The sequence below is a fragment of the Anomaloglossus baeobatrachus genome, chromosome 2 (assembly GCF_048569485.1).
Source record: "Anomaloglossus baeobatrachus isolate aAnoBae1 chromosome 2, aAnoBae1.hap1, whole genome shotgun sequence".
NCBI lineage: Eukaryota > Metazoa > Chordata > Amphibia > Anura > Aromobatidae > Anomaloglossus > Anomaloglossus baeobatrachus.
Genome location: NC_134354.1, coordinates 400,192,980 through 400,206,679, shown reverse-complemented (window position 1 = coordinate 400,206,679; position 13,700 = coordinate 400,192,980). Strand labels below are relative to the sequence as shown.

The following is a 13,700-nucleotide window of genomic DNA, read 5'->3' as shown; positions in this document are numbered from 1 at the left end:
AGCAAAAGTTGAGCTAGTATGCCAAATTTCAGCATCATAGCCAGTATAGAACTCTAATGGCTATGTGCCAAAGTTTGCAAAATCCTCTTAGCTGAAGCCGCAGGCTTGGTGGGACCTCCAGTGAAAGGTCAACAGTGCCCAATATATTTGAGATCTGGCCCTAAAAATTTACAGAACCTCTTTTCAAACATACATGTACATTGTTATAAATTTTCAGCAAAATCGGAGAAGGTCGAGTGGGGACGATTTTTAAAACTGGTCCACTTGATGTGGAATGACCCAAAGGTAGAAATGTTAAATGACCCCTTGAAGGTCAAGTGGGGACCACTGGTCCACTTGACATGGAATGACCCCTTTGGAACCCAGAGACGGGTCGAATGACGTGAAGGATTTTAGCTAACATCCTATAATCACCGTCTTTTGTTCTGTAATTAAGGCCATTACTGTCGCACCACAAGAGGTTGTTGTTTTCCCATCAGTTTAGCCATTTAGTTTCTAGTTAGTTCTATTCAGTTTGGACTAAAGGCCCAGTCACACACGACTTACCAGCGATCCCGAAAACGATGAGACCTGATAGGCATCGCTGGTAAGTTGCTGGGAGGTCGCTGGTGAGATGTCACACAGTCAGACCTTACCAGCGATGCAGGAACGATACAGGTCGCAGTAGCGACCTGTATAATGATCTCAGCAGTCACTGTGACCCTGTCACACAGTGTCAAACACAGCGATCGCCTTTGAAGAAAATGGCCTGGACCATTCTGCAACGACTAGCGATCTCACAGCAGGGGCCTGATCGCTGGTAGATGTCACACATAACGAGATCGCTAACGGGATCACTACTGCGTCACAGAAAACTAGCGATCTCGTTATGTGTGACGGTACCTTAAGGGTCATTTGACCCTCTTTCGGGACTTCAGGGGGGAGCTCGAAAATTTCTGGGACTTCTAGTGTTAAGTGACTGGTTGGAATTATAAAAAATGGCCTGGTGATGAAGGTTAAAACAGGCTAGGGGTTTAGGGTTAAACTATATTAGTGGCCACTTGTGCAAAATCTTGTGCCAAATTACTGCATCAGTATTGTTAAACTAAAGAAAACGTTAAAAAAAAATAAATAAATAAATAAAAAAAAAAACAACTTACAAATGGCTCAATGCTTGTCATTGTGTTGCATCATCTCTGGACACATCTCACTGTCTCCTGAAGTTGCTCCATTCCTTCCATTCTGACTTTTATCTCCTCGAGATGCCTGATGCCAAGGACTTCTCAACTGGAAGTTTTAGAACAAAGTCAATGCCTGTGAAACATTGTTAGTAGACTTCTCTTACTTTATCTAGCAATTGGTTCAGCCATCACATTATTCACTGCTCCAACTAATATTGTCTATCCAAAAAACACTGACTGACCTATTAGATCCTCTAAAAACAGAACATTATTAGTGATGAGCGAGCATGCTTGTTACTACTCGGTACTCGCACGAGTATCACTGTACTCGGGCTACTCGGCGGGGACCGAGTAATCTCGCGATACTCGTGCTGTACTCATGGTCTTCATTTCTGCATGTTGGTGCTCTTTTGAGAGCCAGCCCTCATGCAGGGATTGGCTGGCAGACCACTGCAATGCCACAGCCCTGTTAGTTGTGGAATTGCAGTGATTGGCCGGCCCGCACAGCGTGACCGAGCCTTTATACCGGCCGGCGCGCTGTGCTCTGCTCACAGCCATCCAGACAGTCAGTGCAGGGAGAGTGTCGCTGCTTCAGGGAAAGGTTTGCGGCCCTTTATAGCTATTTCCGTAGCAGGGCTGCAAACAGTGTGACCAAAAGTCCTTCTCAGGACTATTCTAGTTGTATACAGGCAGGCAGGGTATAGCCAGGTCGGAGTACAGTAGCAGAGTCCTTCTCAGGACTATTGTTGCTGTATACAGGCAGGGTATAGCCAGGTCGGAATACAGGCTAGTGACCAGAAGAGTCCTTGTCAGGACTATTGTAGCAGTATACAGGCAGGCAGGCAGGCAGGCAGGGTATATAGCCATTCCTAGTGGTGACCGTATACCAGCCTTCATCATATCTGGGGCTGGTGTACACAGTCTAAAACAGTCCAGATAGTGTCAGACTTCTCATTAATTTTTGCTCCTAAAACCTGTTAGGTTCTTAGTGCGTCCGTGCTTGCATTTAAAAACCGCACGTGTGTGCCTGTCGGTGGCAGCGTACAGGTGCACTTGTGTGCGTTTTTACCAAACTATTATATAACGCACAAGTGTAGTGTATAATACACGTCAGTCAGCAGTGGCTGATAGTGTCAGAGTTCTCATTAATTTTTGCTCCTAAAACCTGTTAGGTTCTTAGTGCGTCCGTGCTTGCATTTAAAAAACGCACGTGTGTGCCTGTCGGTGGCAGCGTACAGGTGCACTTGTGTGCGTTTTTACCAAACTATTATATAACGCACAAGTGTAGTGTATAATACACGTCAGTCAGCAGTGGCTGATAGTGTCAGAGTTCTCATTAATTTTTGCTCCTAAAACCTGTTAGGTTCTTAGTGCGTCCGTGCTTGCATTTAAAAACCGCACGTGTGTGCCTGTCGGTGGCAGCGTACAGGTGCACTTGTGTGCGTTTTTACCAAACTATTATATAACGCACAAGTGTAGTGTATAATACACGTCAGTCAGCAGTGGCTGATAGTGTCAGAGTTCTCATTAATTTTTGCTCCTAAAACCTGTTAGGTTCTTAGTGCGTCCGTGCTTGCATTTAAAAACCGCACGTGTGTGCCTGTCGGTGGCAGCGTACAGGTGCACTTGTGTGCGTTTTTACCAAACTATTATATAACGCACAAGTGTAGTGTATAATACACGTCAGTCAGCAGTGGCTGATAGTGTCAGAGTTCTCATTAATTTTTGCTCCTAAAACCTGTTAGGTTCTTAGTGCGTCCGTGCTTGCATTTAAAAACCGCACGTGTGTGCCTGTCGGTGGCAGCGTACAGGTGCACGATTTGCACAAACTTGGATATAACGCCCAAGTCTAGTGAATACACGTCAGCACAGCATTGCAAAATGCGCAAGGGCGTTGGCAAGGAACAAGGAAGTGGACGTGATGGTGGTGCAGGCAGAGGCCGAGGTCGTGAGCAAGCTCTAATTTCGCCACAACAAAGGGCCACATCTAGTCGCTCGCACGTCCTGTCCCAAATTCTTGGGGAACGCAGCAGTACACCGCTCTTGAACCAAGACCAGTGTCAACAGGTTGTTAGTTGGATAGCGGATAATGCTTCCAGTCAGATTGGCACCACCACAAACACTCTGTCTTCCACACGGTCAAGTGTCAGTAGCCGTGATACTGCACCGCACATTTCAGAACCTGATCCTCCTTCCTACCACAAGGCTGAGTACACGTCCTCGGACATTAATGATCCCACACTTGGACACTCGGAAGAGCTGTTCACGTTTCCATTCGCACATTCTGGCCTCTCGCCAGCTCATGTTGAAGTGGGTCATGAGGAGATCGTATGTACAGATGGCCAAATATTTGAGCAGCCACGTTCTCACGAAGTTGGCAACGTGTCTCAACAAGGGGTGGACGATGATGAGACACAATTGTCAGGAAGTCAGGAGGAGGAGCAGGGTGCGGAAGAGGAAGACGACGTGGTGGATGATCCAGTAACTGACCCAACCTGGCAGGAGGATATGCAGAGCGAGGACAGCAGTGCACAGGGGGAGGGAGGCGTAGCATCCCAACAGGCAGTAAGAAGCAGGGTGGTGGCTCCAGGCAGAAGTCAGGCAACCGTTTCCCGGAACAACAACACGACACAAGGTGCCTGTACAAATGTTAGGTCTTCCCGAGTCTGGCAGTTTTTTAAGTTGGCTCCAGATGATTCTAAAAAGGCCATTTGCAACACCTGCCGTGCCAGCATCAGCAGGGGTACCAAAACTAGCAGCCTGACCACCACCAGCATGATCAGGCACATGTCAGCCAAGCACCCGACTTTGTGGGAAGTACAACAGAGTCGAGGAGCAGTGCTTGCTGATGTTACTGCTACGTCTTCGCTGGTTGTGCATGCGAGCCAATCCCCTGTCCATGCTGCCTGCGAACAAGCCTCATCCGGTCCTGCACCTGCAGTTGCCTACGCAGAAATAACACCATCATCAAGCACGTCCTTGTCCCAGCGCAGCGTTCAGTTATCCATTCAGCAAACCTTTGAACGCAGGCGCAAATACACTGCCAACACCCCACATGCCACAGTTCTAAATGCTAACATTTCGCGACTGCTTGCGCTGGAAATGTTGCCTTTTAGGCTGGTGGAGACAGAAGCATTCCGCGACCTGATGGCGGCAGCTGTCCCACGTTACTCGGTCCCCAGCCGCCACTATTTCTCCCGGTGTGCCGTCCCCGTGTTGCATAACCACGTGTCACAAAACATCACACGTGCCCTGAACAACGCTGTTTCACCCAAAGTCCACCTAACCACAGACACGTGGACAAGTGCTTGTGGGCAAGGCCGCTACATCTCGTTGACGGCACACTGAGTTAATATTGTGGAAGCTGGGACCCAGTCTGAGCGAGGGACGGAACACGTCCTTCCCACACCAAGGTTTGCAGGCCCTACCTCAGTCAGTGTTTCACCCACACTCTACAGCTCCGGAATGTCATGCTCTTCAGCCTCCTCCTCCTCCTGCGCATCCTCATCCACTGTACCCTCCACACCAGTCCCAAGCTGGAAGCACTGCATCGGCGAAGCGGCAACAGGCTGTGCTGAAGCTAATCTGCATAGGTGACAAACCCCACAATACAGAAGAGGTGTGGACAGCTCTGAAACAGCAGGCAGATCACTGGCTCACACCTCTGAACCTAAAGCCAGGAAAGGTCGTGTGTGACAATGGCCGGAACCTGGTGGCGGCTTTGAGGCGAGGCCAGCTGACACATGTTCCATGCGTGGCCCATGTGCTCAACCTCGTGGTTCAGCGGTTTCTAAAGTCATACCCAGAGCTGTCTGATCTGCTGGTAAAAGTTCGCCGCCTGTCTGCACATTTTCGAAAGTCACCTACTGCTTCAGCCAGCCTTGCCGGCTTTCAGCGCCGTTTGCATCTTCCGGCTCACAGACTGGTGTGTGATGTCCCCACGCGTTGGAATTCAACTCTGCACATGTTGGTCAGGATATGTGAGCAGAAGAGGGCAGTTGTTGAGTACCTGCATCACCTAAGCCGTCGGGAAATGGGTCAAACTCCACACATAACACCTGAGGAGTGGAGATGGATGTCCGACCTATGTACCATCCTCCAAAACTTTGAGGACTCCACCAAGATGGTGAGTGGTGATGACGCCATTATTAGCGTCACCATACCGCTACTCTGCCTTCTAAAACGGTCTCTGCTCAAAACCAAACATGATGCATTGCAGGCGGAGCGCGATGAGTTGCAGCAAGAAACAGTAGTGGGTGTGGGTGATAACACACAGCCCAGCCTCGTCTCATCACAACGTGCAGTGAAGGACTATGACGAGGAGGAGGATGAAGACATGGAGCAAATCTCCGGCCAAATTGAGGATATGACATGCACACCAGTCATATCCTCGGTTCAGCGTGGCTGGCCAGAGGACTGGGTAGATGAGGAGGAGGAGGAGGAGGACAGCATGTTCAGTCATCGTGTTGGTCAGGCTACTGAAGTCCTGGCTGTTAAGAGTCTGGCGCACATGGCTGACATTATGGTAAGCTGCCTGTCTCGTGACCCTCGCGTTAAGAACATCTTGGCCGACAATCATTACTGGTTGGTAACACTGTTAGACCCACGCTACAAGGAGAACTTTATGTCTCTTATTCCCGAGGCGGAGAGGTCAACCAAAATGCAGCAGTTCCAGAAGGCCATAGTCACGGAAGTAGGCAAAGCATTCCCCTCACAAAACGCTAGCGGCATAGGTCAGGAATCAGTGGACAACCAAGGCGTACAGCCGAGAGAGGCACAAGTCCAATCCGCCAGAGGTAGGGGAACAGTCTTTAAGATGTGGGACAGTTTTCTCAGCCCCTCACGTACCACAGCCCCTGAGGTGCGGGGTAGTGCCACAAGAAATCCTAAGTTTGCCCAGATGCTCAAGGAGTACCTTGCAGATCGAACAACTGTACTCCGACATTCCTCTGTGCCTTACAATTATTGGTATCCAAGGTGGACACGTGGCATGAATTGGCTCTCTACGCCTTGGAAGTCCTGGCCTGCCCTGCCGCTAGCGTTTTGTCAGAGCGTGTTTTTAGTGCCGCAGGTGGAATCATTACAGAGAAACGCACCCGCCTGTCAACTGAAAATGCAATGGGTACACACTTCTGGACTTTGGATAATCGCTGGATTGCTCCTCCTTCTCCTCATGCGCCACCATGATGACCGTTACAAGAGTTAGGCCTTTGTTTCAGGTATACCCCCAGTGGTAAATTTTTTCGCCCATTCTTTGCAGAATGGACATTACAACGACAGGAGACCCGCTCCTTTGCAATGGGAACAATGTTTTGAGGCCCTCATGCACGTCTCTATCCAGGGACAACGTGGAGCCTCCCAATTTTTGGCTGCCCTGCCTAAGGGCTATACTATAATACACCCACTTCCTGACAATGGACACTTAATGTTTTGAGGCCCTCATGCACGTCTCTATCCAGGGACAACGTGGAGCCTCCCAATTTTTGGCTGCCCTGCCAAAGGGCTATACTATAATACACCCACTTCCTGACAATGGACACTTAATGTTTTGAGGCCCTCATGCACGTCTCTATCCAGGGACAACGTGGAGCCTCCCAATTTTTGGCTGCCCTGCCAAAGGGCTATACTATAATACACCCACTTCCTGACAATGGACACTTAATGTTTTGAGGCCCTCATGCACGTCTCTATCCAGGGACAACGTGGAGCCTCCCAATTTTTGGCTGCCCTGCCTAAGGGCTATACTACAATAGACCCACTTCCTGACAATGGGCACTTCAGGTTTACAGGCCATCATGCACGTCTCTATCCAGGGACAACGTGGAGCCTCCCAATTTTTGGCTGCCCTGCCAAAGGGCTATACTACAATAGACCCACTTCCTTACAATGGCCACTTCAGGTTTACAGGCCATCATGCACATCTGTATGCAGGGGCATTGGTGAACCTCAAAATTTTGGACTGCCCTGGCAAAGGAAAATACTACAAAGACTCACTTCCTCAAAATGGCCACATTAGACTCAGAGGCCTTTATGTACGTCTCTTCTCAGGGACATCGGAGTGCCACACAATGTTTTACGTAAAATCTTTCATGTATTGATCTCAAAAGTAACATACATTAGCTCTATCTCACTATTGGGTATGTGCCCTTAACATTTCCGCCATGAAAATTCATTTTGGTGTCATTTTGGAAGGTTTTCTGGTGAGTCCGTAAAAATGGCGTAAAACGCGGACAAAATTGTTCACAGCTGTGACTTTTGAGTGATAAATGCTTCAAGGGGTCTTCCCCATGCTGTTGCCATGTCATTTGAGCACTCTTCTGAGACTTTTGTGCTATTTTTAGGGTTTCTACATGCTGCCGGTGGTCATTTCACAAAAATACTCGGGTCTCCCATAGGATAACATTGGGCTCGGTGCTCGGGCCGAGTACACGAGTATCTTGGGATGCTCGGCCCGAGCCTCGAGCACCCGAGCTTTTTAGTACTCGCTCATCACTAAACATTATTAACCCTTTAGTGACGGAGCTAATTTTCACCTTAATGACCAGACCAAATTTTGCAATTCTGACCAGTGTCACTTCATGAGGTTATAACTCTGGAACGCTTCAACGGGTCCCGGTGATTCTGAGATTGTTTTTTCGTCACATATTGGACTTCATGTTAGTACCAAATTTAGGACAATATTTTTTGCGTTTATTTATGAAAAAAGAAGGGAATTTTGTTACTTACCGTAAATTCCTTTTCTTCTAGCTCTTATTGGGAGACCCAGACGATTGGGGTATAGCTACTGCCCTCTGGAGGCCACACAAAGCACTACATTAAAAGTGCAAGGCCCCTCCCCCTCTGGCTATACCCCCCCCGTGGTATCACGGGTTCTCCAGTTTTAGTGCCAAAGCAAGAAGGAGGAAGCCAATAACTGGTTTAAACAAATTAACTCCGAATAACATCGGAGAACTGAAAAACCGTTCAACATGAACAACATGTGTACCCGCAAACAACAAAAAAACATCCCGAAGGACAACAGGGCGGGTGCTGGGTCTCCCAATAAGAGCTAGAAGAAAAGGAATTTACGGTAAGTAACAAAATTCCCTTCTTCTTCAGCGCTCTATTGGGAGACCCAGACGATTGGGACGTCCAAAAGCTGTCCCTGGGTGGGTAAATAAATACCTCATGTTAGAGCTGCAAAACAGCCCTCCCCTACGGGGGTGTCACTGCCGCCTGCAGGACTCTTCTACCTAAGCTGGCATCCGCCGAAGCATAGGTATGCACCTGATAATGCTTGGTGAAAGTGTGCAGACTGGACCAGGTAGCTGCCTGGCACACCTGTTGAGCCGAAGCCTGGTGACGTAATGCCCAGGACGCACCCACGGCTCTGGTTGAGTGGGCTTTTAGCCCTGAAGGAACCGGAAGCCCCGCAGAACGGTAGGCCTCTAGAATTGGTTCTTTGATCCATCGAGCCAGGGTGGCTTTAGAAGCCTGCAACCCCTTGCGCGGACCAGCGACAAGGACGAAAAGTGCATCGGCACGGCGTATGGGCGCCGTGCGGGAAATGTAGATTCTGAGTGCTCTCACCAGATCTAGCAAACGTAAGTCCTTTTCATACCGGTGAACCGGATGAGGGCAAAAAGAAGGCAAGGAAATATCCTGATTAAGATGAAAAGAGGATACGACCTTAGGAAGAAACTCCGGAATGGGGCGCAGCACAACCTTGTCCTGGTGGAACACCAGGAAGGGAGCCTTGGATGACAGAGCTGCCAGCTCAGACACTCGCCGAAGCGATGTGATCGCAACAAGAAACGCCACTTTCTGCGACAGCCGAGAAAAGGAAACTTCCGTCAGAGGCTCGAAGGGCGGCTTCTGGAGAGCAACTAGTACCCTGTTCAGATCCCATGGATCTAACGGTCGCTTGTACGGGGGCACAATATGACAGACCCCCTGCAGGAACGTGCGCACCTTAGGAAGACGTGCTAGACGCTTCTGAAAAAACACGGATAGTGCCGAAACTTGCCCTTTAAGGGAGCTGAGCGACAAGCCCTTTTCTAACCCCGATTGCAGGAAGGAAAGAAACTTGGGTAATGCAAATGGCCAGGGAGACACTCCCTGGGCCGAGCACCAGGATAAGAAAATCTTCCACGTTCTGTGGTAGATCTTAGCAGAATTCGACTTTCTAGCTTGTCTCATTGTGGCAACCACTCCTTGAGATAATCCTGCAGATGCTAGGATCCAGGACTCAATGGCCACACAGTCAGGTTCAGGGCCGCAGAATTCTGATGGAAAAACGGCCCTTGGGACAGTAAGTCTGGTCGGTCTGGCAGTGACCACGGTCGACCGATCGTGAGATGCCACAGATCCGGATACCACGACCTCCTCGGCCAGTTTGGAGCGACGAATATGATGCGGCTGCACTCGGATCTGATCTTGCGTAGCACTCTGGGCAAGAGCGCCAGAGGCGGAAACACGTAAGGGAGCTGAAACTGCGACCAATCTTGAACCAAGGCGTCTGCCGCCAGAGCTCTTTGATCGCGCGACCTCGCCATGAATGCTGGGACCTTGTTGTTGTGCCGGGATGCCATTAGGTCGACGTCCGGCACTCCCCAGCGGCGACAGATTTCCTGAAACACGTCCGGGTGAAGGGACCATTCCCCTGCGTCCATGCCCTGGCGACTGAGGAAGTCTGCTTCCCAGTTTTCTACGCCTGGGATGTGAACCGCGGATATGGTGGATGCTCTGTCCTCCACCCACATTAGAATGCGCCGGACTTCTTGGAAGGCTTGCCGACTGCGCGTCCCTCCTTGGTGGTTGATGTATGCCACCGCTGTGGAGTTGTCCGATTGGATTCGGATCTGCTTTCCTTCCAGCCACTGCTGGAAGGCTAGTAGGGCAAGATACACTGCTCTGATTTCCAGAACATTGATCTGAAGGGTGGACTCCTGCGGAGTCCACGTCCCCTGAGCCCTGTGGTGGAGAAACACTGCTCCCCACCCCGACAGACTCGCATCTGTCGTAACTACTGCCCAGGATGGGGGCAGGAAGGATCTTCCCTGAGATAATGAGGTGGGAAGGAGCCACCATTGTAGAGAGTCCTTGGCCGTCTGGGAAAGCGAGACTTTCCTGTCCAGGGACGTTGACTTCCCGTCCCATTGGCGGAGAATGTCCCATTGAAGTGGGCGCAGATGAAACTGCGCAAAGGGAACTGCTTCCATGGCTGCCACCATCTTCCCTAGGAAATGCATGAGACGCCGCAAGGGATGCAACTGGCCCTGCAGGAGAGATTGCACCCCTGTCTGTAGTGACCGCTGCTTGTTCAGCGGCAGCTTCACTATCGCTGCTAGAGTATGAAACTCCATGCCAAGATACGTTAGTGACTGAGTCGGTGATAGGATCGACTTTGGAAAGTTGATGATCCATCCGAAAGACTGTAGAGTCTCCAGCGTAGCATTCAGGCTGTGCTGACATGCCTCCTGAGAGGGAGCTTTGACCAATAAGTCGTCTAGGTAAGGGATCACCGAGTGTCCCTGAGAGTGCAAGACTGCTACCACCGCCGCCATGACCTTGGTGAAGACCCGTGGGGCTGTCGCCAGACCAAATGGAAGAGCTACGAACTGAAAATGGTCGTCTCCTATCACAAAACGTAGAAAACGTTGATGTTCTGTAGCAATTGGCACGTGGAGATAAGCATCTTTGATGTCTATTGAGGCAAGGAAGTCTCCTCTGGACATTGAGGCAATGACAGAGCGGAGGGTTTCCATCCGGAACCTCCTGGCGTGCACATGTTTGTTGAGCCGTTTTAGGTCCAGAACAGGACGGAACGAGCCGTCCTTTTTTGGAACCACAAAGAGATTGGAGTAAAACCCTTGCCCTTGTTCCTGAGGAGGGACTGGGATCACCACTCCTTCTGCTTTTAGGGAATCCACCGCCTGCAGCAGAGCATCTGCTCGGTCTGGATGTGGGGAGGTTCTGAAGAACCGAGCTGGAGGACGAGAATTGAACTCGATTCTGTACCCGCGAGACAAAATGTCCGTCACCCACCGGTCTTTGACCTGTGACATCCAAATGCCGGAAAAGCGGGAGAGCCTGCCCCCGACCGGCGATGCGGAGGGGGGGGGCTGGAAGTCATGAGGTAGCCGCTTTGGAAGCGGTACCTCCATTTGCTTTCTTGGGGCGTGTGTGAGTCCGCCACGAATCTGAGTTTCTTTGCGTCCTCTGAGTCCCTTTGGACGAGGTAAATGGTGTCTTGCCCGAACCTCGAAAGGACTGAAACCTCTGCTGCCACTTTTTCTGCTGAGGTTTGGATGTTCTGGGTTGTGGTAAAGAGGAGTCTTTACCCTTGGACTGCTTAATGATGTCAGCCAATGGCTCGCCAAACAGTCTATCTCTAGACAAAGGCAAACTGGTTAAACATTTTTTGGAACCAGCATCTGCTTTCCAGTCCTTTAACCACAAGGCTCTGCGCAAAACTACCGAATTGGCGGACGCCATTGAGGTGCGACTGGTAGATTCTAGGACCGCATTGATAGCGTAAGACGCAAACGCCGACATCTGCGTGGTAAGGTGCGCCACTTGCGGCACTGCTGGATGCATGATAGCATCCACTTTTGCTAAGCCAGCTGAAATAGCCTGGAGTGCCCATACGGCTGCGAATGCCGGAGCAAACGACGCGCCGATAGCTTCATAGACAGATTTTAACCAAAGGTCCATCTGTCTGTCATTGGCATCTTTAAGTGAAGCGCCATCCTCCACTGCAACTATGGATCTAGCTGCAAGTTTGGAAATCGGGGGGTCTACCTTTGGACACTGTGTCCAGCGCTTGACCACCTCAGGGGGGAAAGGGAAACGCGTATCTTTAGATCGTTTAGAGAAACGCCTTTCTGGGTGAGCGTCGTGCTTCTGGATTGATTCTCTGAAGTCAGAGTGATCTAACAAAGCACTCAATTTACGCTTGGGATAAAGGAAACGAAACTTCTCCTGCTCCGCAGCCGCCTCTTCTGCTGAAGGGGCTGGGGGAGAAATATCCAACAGCCTATTGATGGCTGAGATAAGGTCGTTTACCATGGCATCCCCATCCGGGGTATCCAGGTTGAGAGGGGTTCCAGGAGTGGATTCCTGATCACTCTCATCAGACACATCACAGGGAGACTGATTGCGCTGAGACCCTGAGCAGTGTGAAGACGTCGAGGGTCTTTCCCAGCGAGCTCGCTTAGGGTGGCTGGGGCCATCATCTGAGTCATAATCCTCGGCCTGTGAAGCCGGGGACCCCCCTGTGGGCTGGATACATTCCAAGTAAGGGGGACCTGAGGACAGAGGCCTCGCCGTGCCCAGAGACTGAGCCCCATGCATAGATTGCAAGGTTTCAAGGATTTTTGCCATAGACACAGACATATTATCTGCAAAAACTGCAAAGTCTGTCCCTGTCACCGGGGCAGAACTTACAAGCGTCTCAGCCTGGGTCGCTACCTCTCCTGACTCCGGCTGGCGAAGCAGCACCGGGTCGGAGCATTGCACACAATGGGGGTCATCGGAGCCTGCTGGTAGATTAGCCCCACATGCAGCACACGCAGTATACACAGCCCTTTTTGCCTTGGCCGCCTTGCGTTTTGAGGATGACATGTTGCTGCTTCCACAGAGCGATCTGGGATATGCAGCCAGAAGCGACCTCACAGTGCAAGAAATACAATCTATATATATAATTGCCTTATTCTGTCTGTCTGTCTGTCTGTCATGCTCCAAAATTGTGTCACCGTGACAGTGTCACCGTGACATGTCCTTACGGTGACACAAAGCTGATTGGCCGCTGGGCTCGCCATGGCCCCGCCCCCCCACACCGATTGGCCGCTCGCCCAGGCTGCGCCCCCACACGGATTGGCCAGCCGCCAGCCTCCGCCCCCCCCACAGATTGGCCTCTCGCCCCGGCACCCTGCAGGCATTGGCAATTCGGCCACGCCACGCCCCGCCCCCCTCACGCAACGCACGTTAGCTCTGGCCCCGCCCACCTCCCCCCGCGCATTCCCCGAACTGACAGGGCTGTCACGGAGGTGAGTACTGTACTCCCCCCCCCCCCTCTCCCCCCCCCCTCTCCCCCCCCCCCCGCGCATTCCCCGAACTGACACGGCTGTCAAGGGGGGTGAGTACTGTACTCCCCCCCCCCCCCCATCCCCCATCCCCCGCTCGCACGGGAGTGGTGTGGGCTCCCGTGCGAGCGGGGGACGGGATACGTTGGCATGGTTACAAGCGCATCGAGGTCCTGTAGCGGCGGAAGATCCAAACGCACACACACACACACACACACACACACACACACATCAGCTCACACTCACTCTCACACTCACTCTCACACTCACTCTCACACTCACTCTCACACACACCTCACACACACCTCACACACACATCACATCGCATCCACACACTCTCAGCATCCGGCGATATCCCTTGCTTCTCGGCCTCGATACTGTGCTGTTGTGACCTTCCAGGACCTGACGGAGGATCACATGGCCAGAAGCATGTGGTATCTCCGGATGTTGTGACTGTGAGCGCGTATGTGCGATA

At 51.2% G+C, this 13,700-nt stretch overlaps 1 long non-coding RNA gene across 2 annotated transcripts in view; it reads right to left on the bottom strand.

The window, feature by feature from the left end:
• LOC142290171 (uncharacterized) overlaps positions 1-13,700 on the bottom strand; it is a 77,681-nt gene that overhangs the window by 41,170 nt on the left and 22,811 nt on the right. For both annotated transcript variants that reach the window (XR_012750230.1, XR_012750231.1), the window contains exon 2: positions 1,140-1,266. This is a non-coding gene — a long non-coding RNA (uncharacterized LOC142290171). The remainder of the gene's footprint in view (positions 1-1,139; positions 1,267-13,700) is intronic.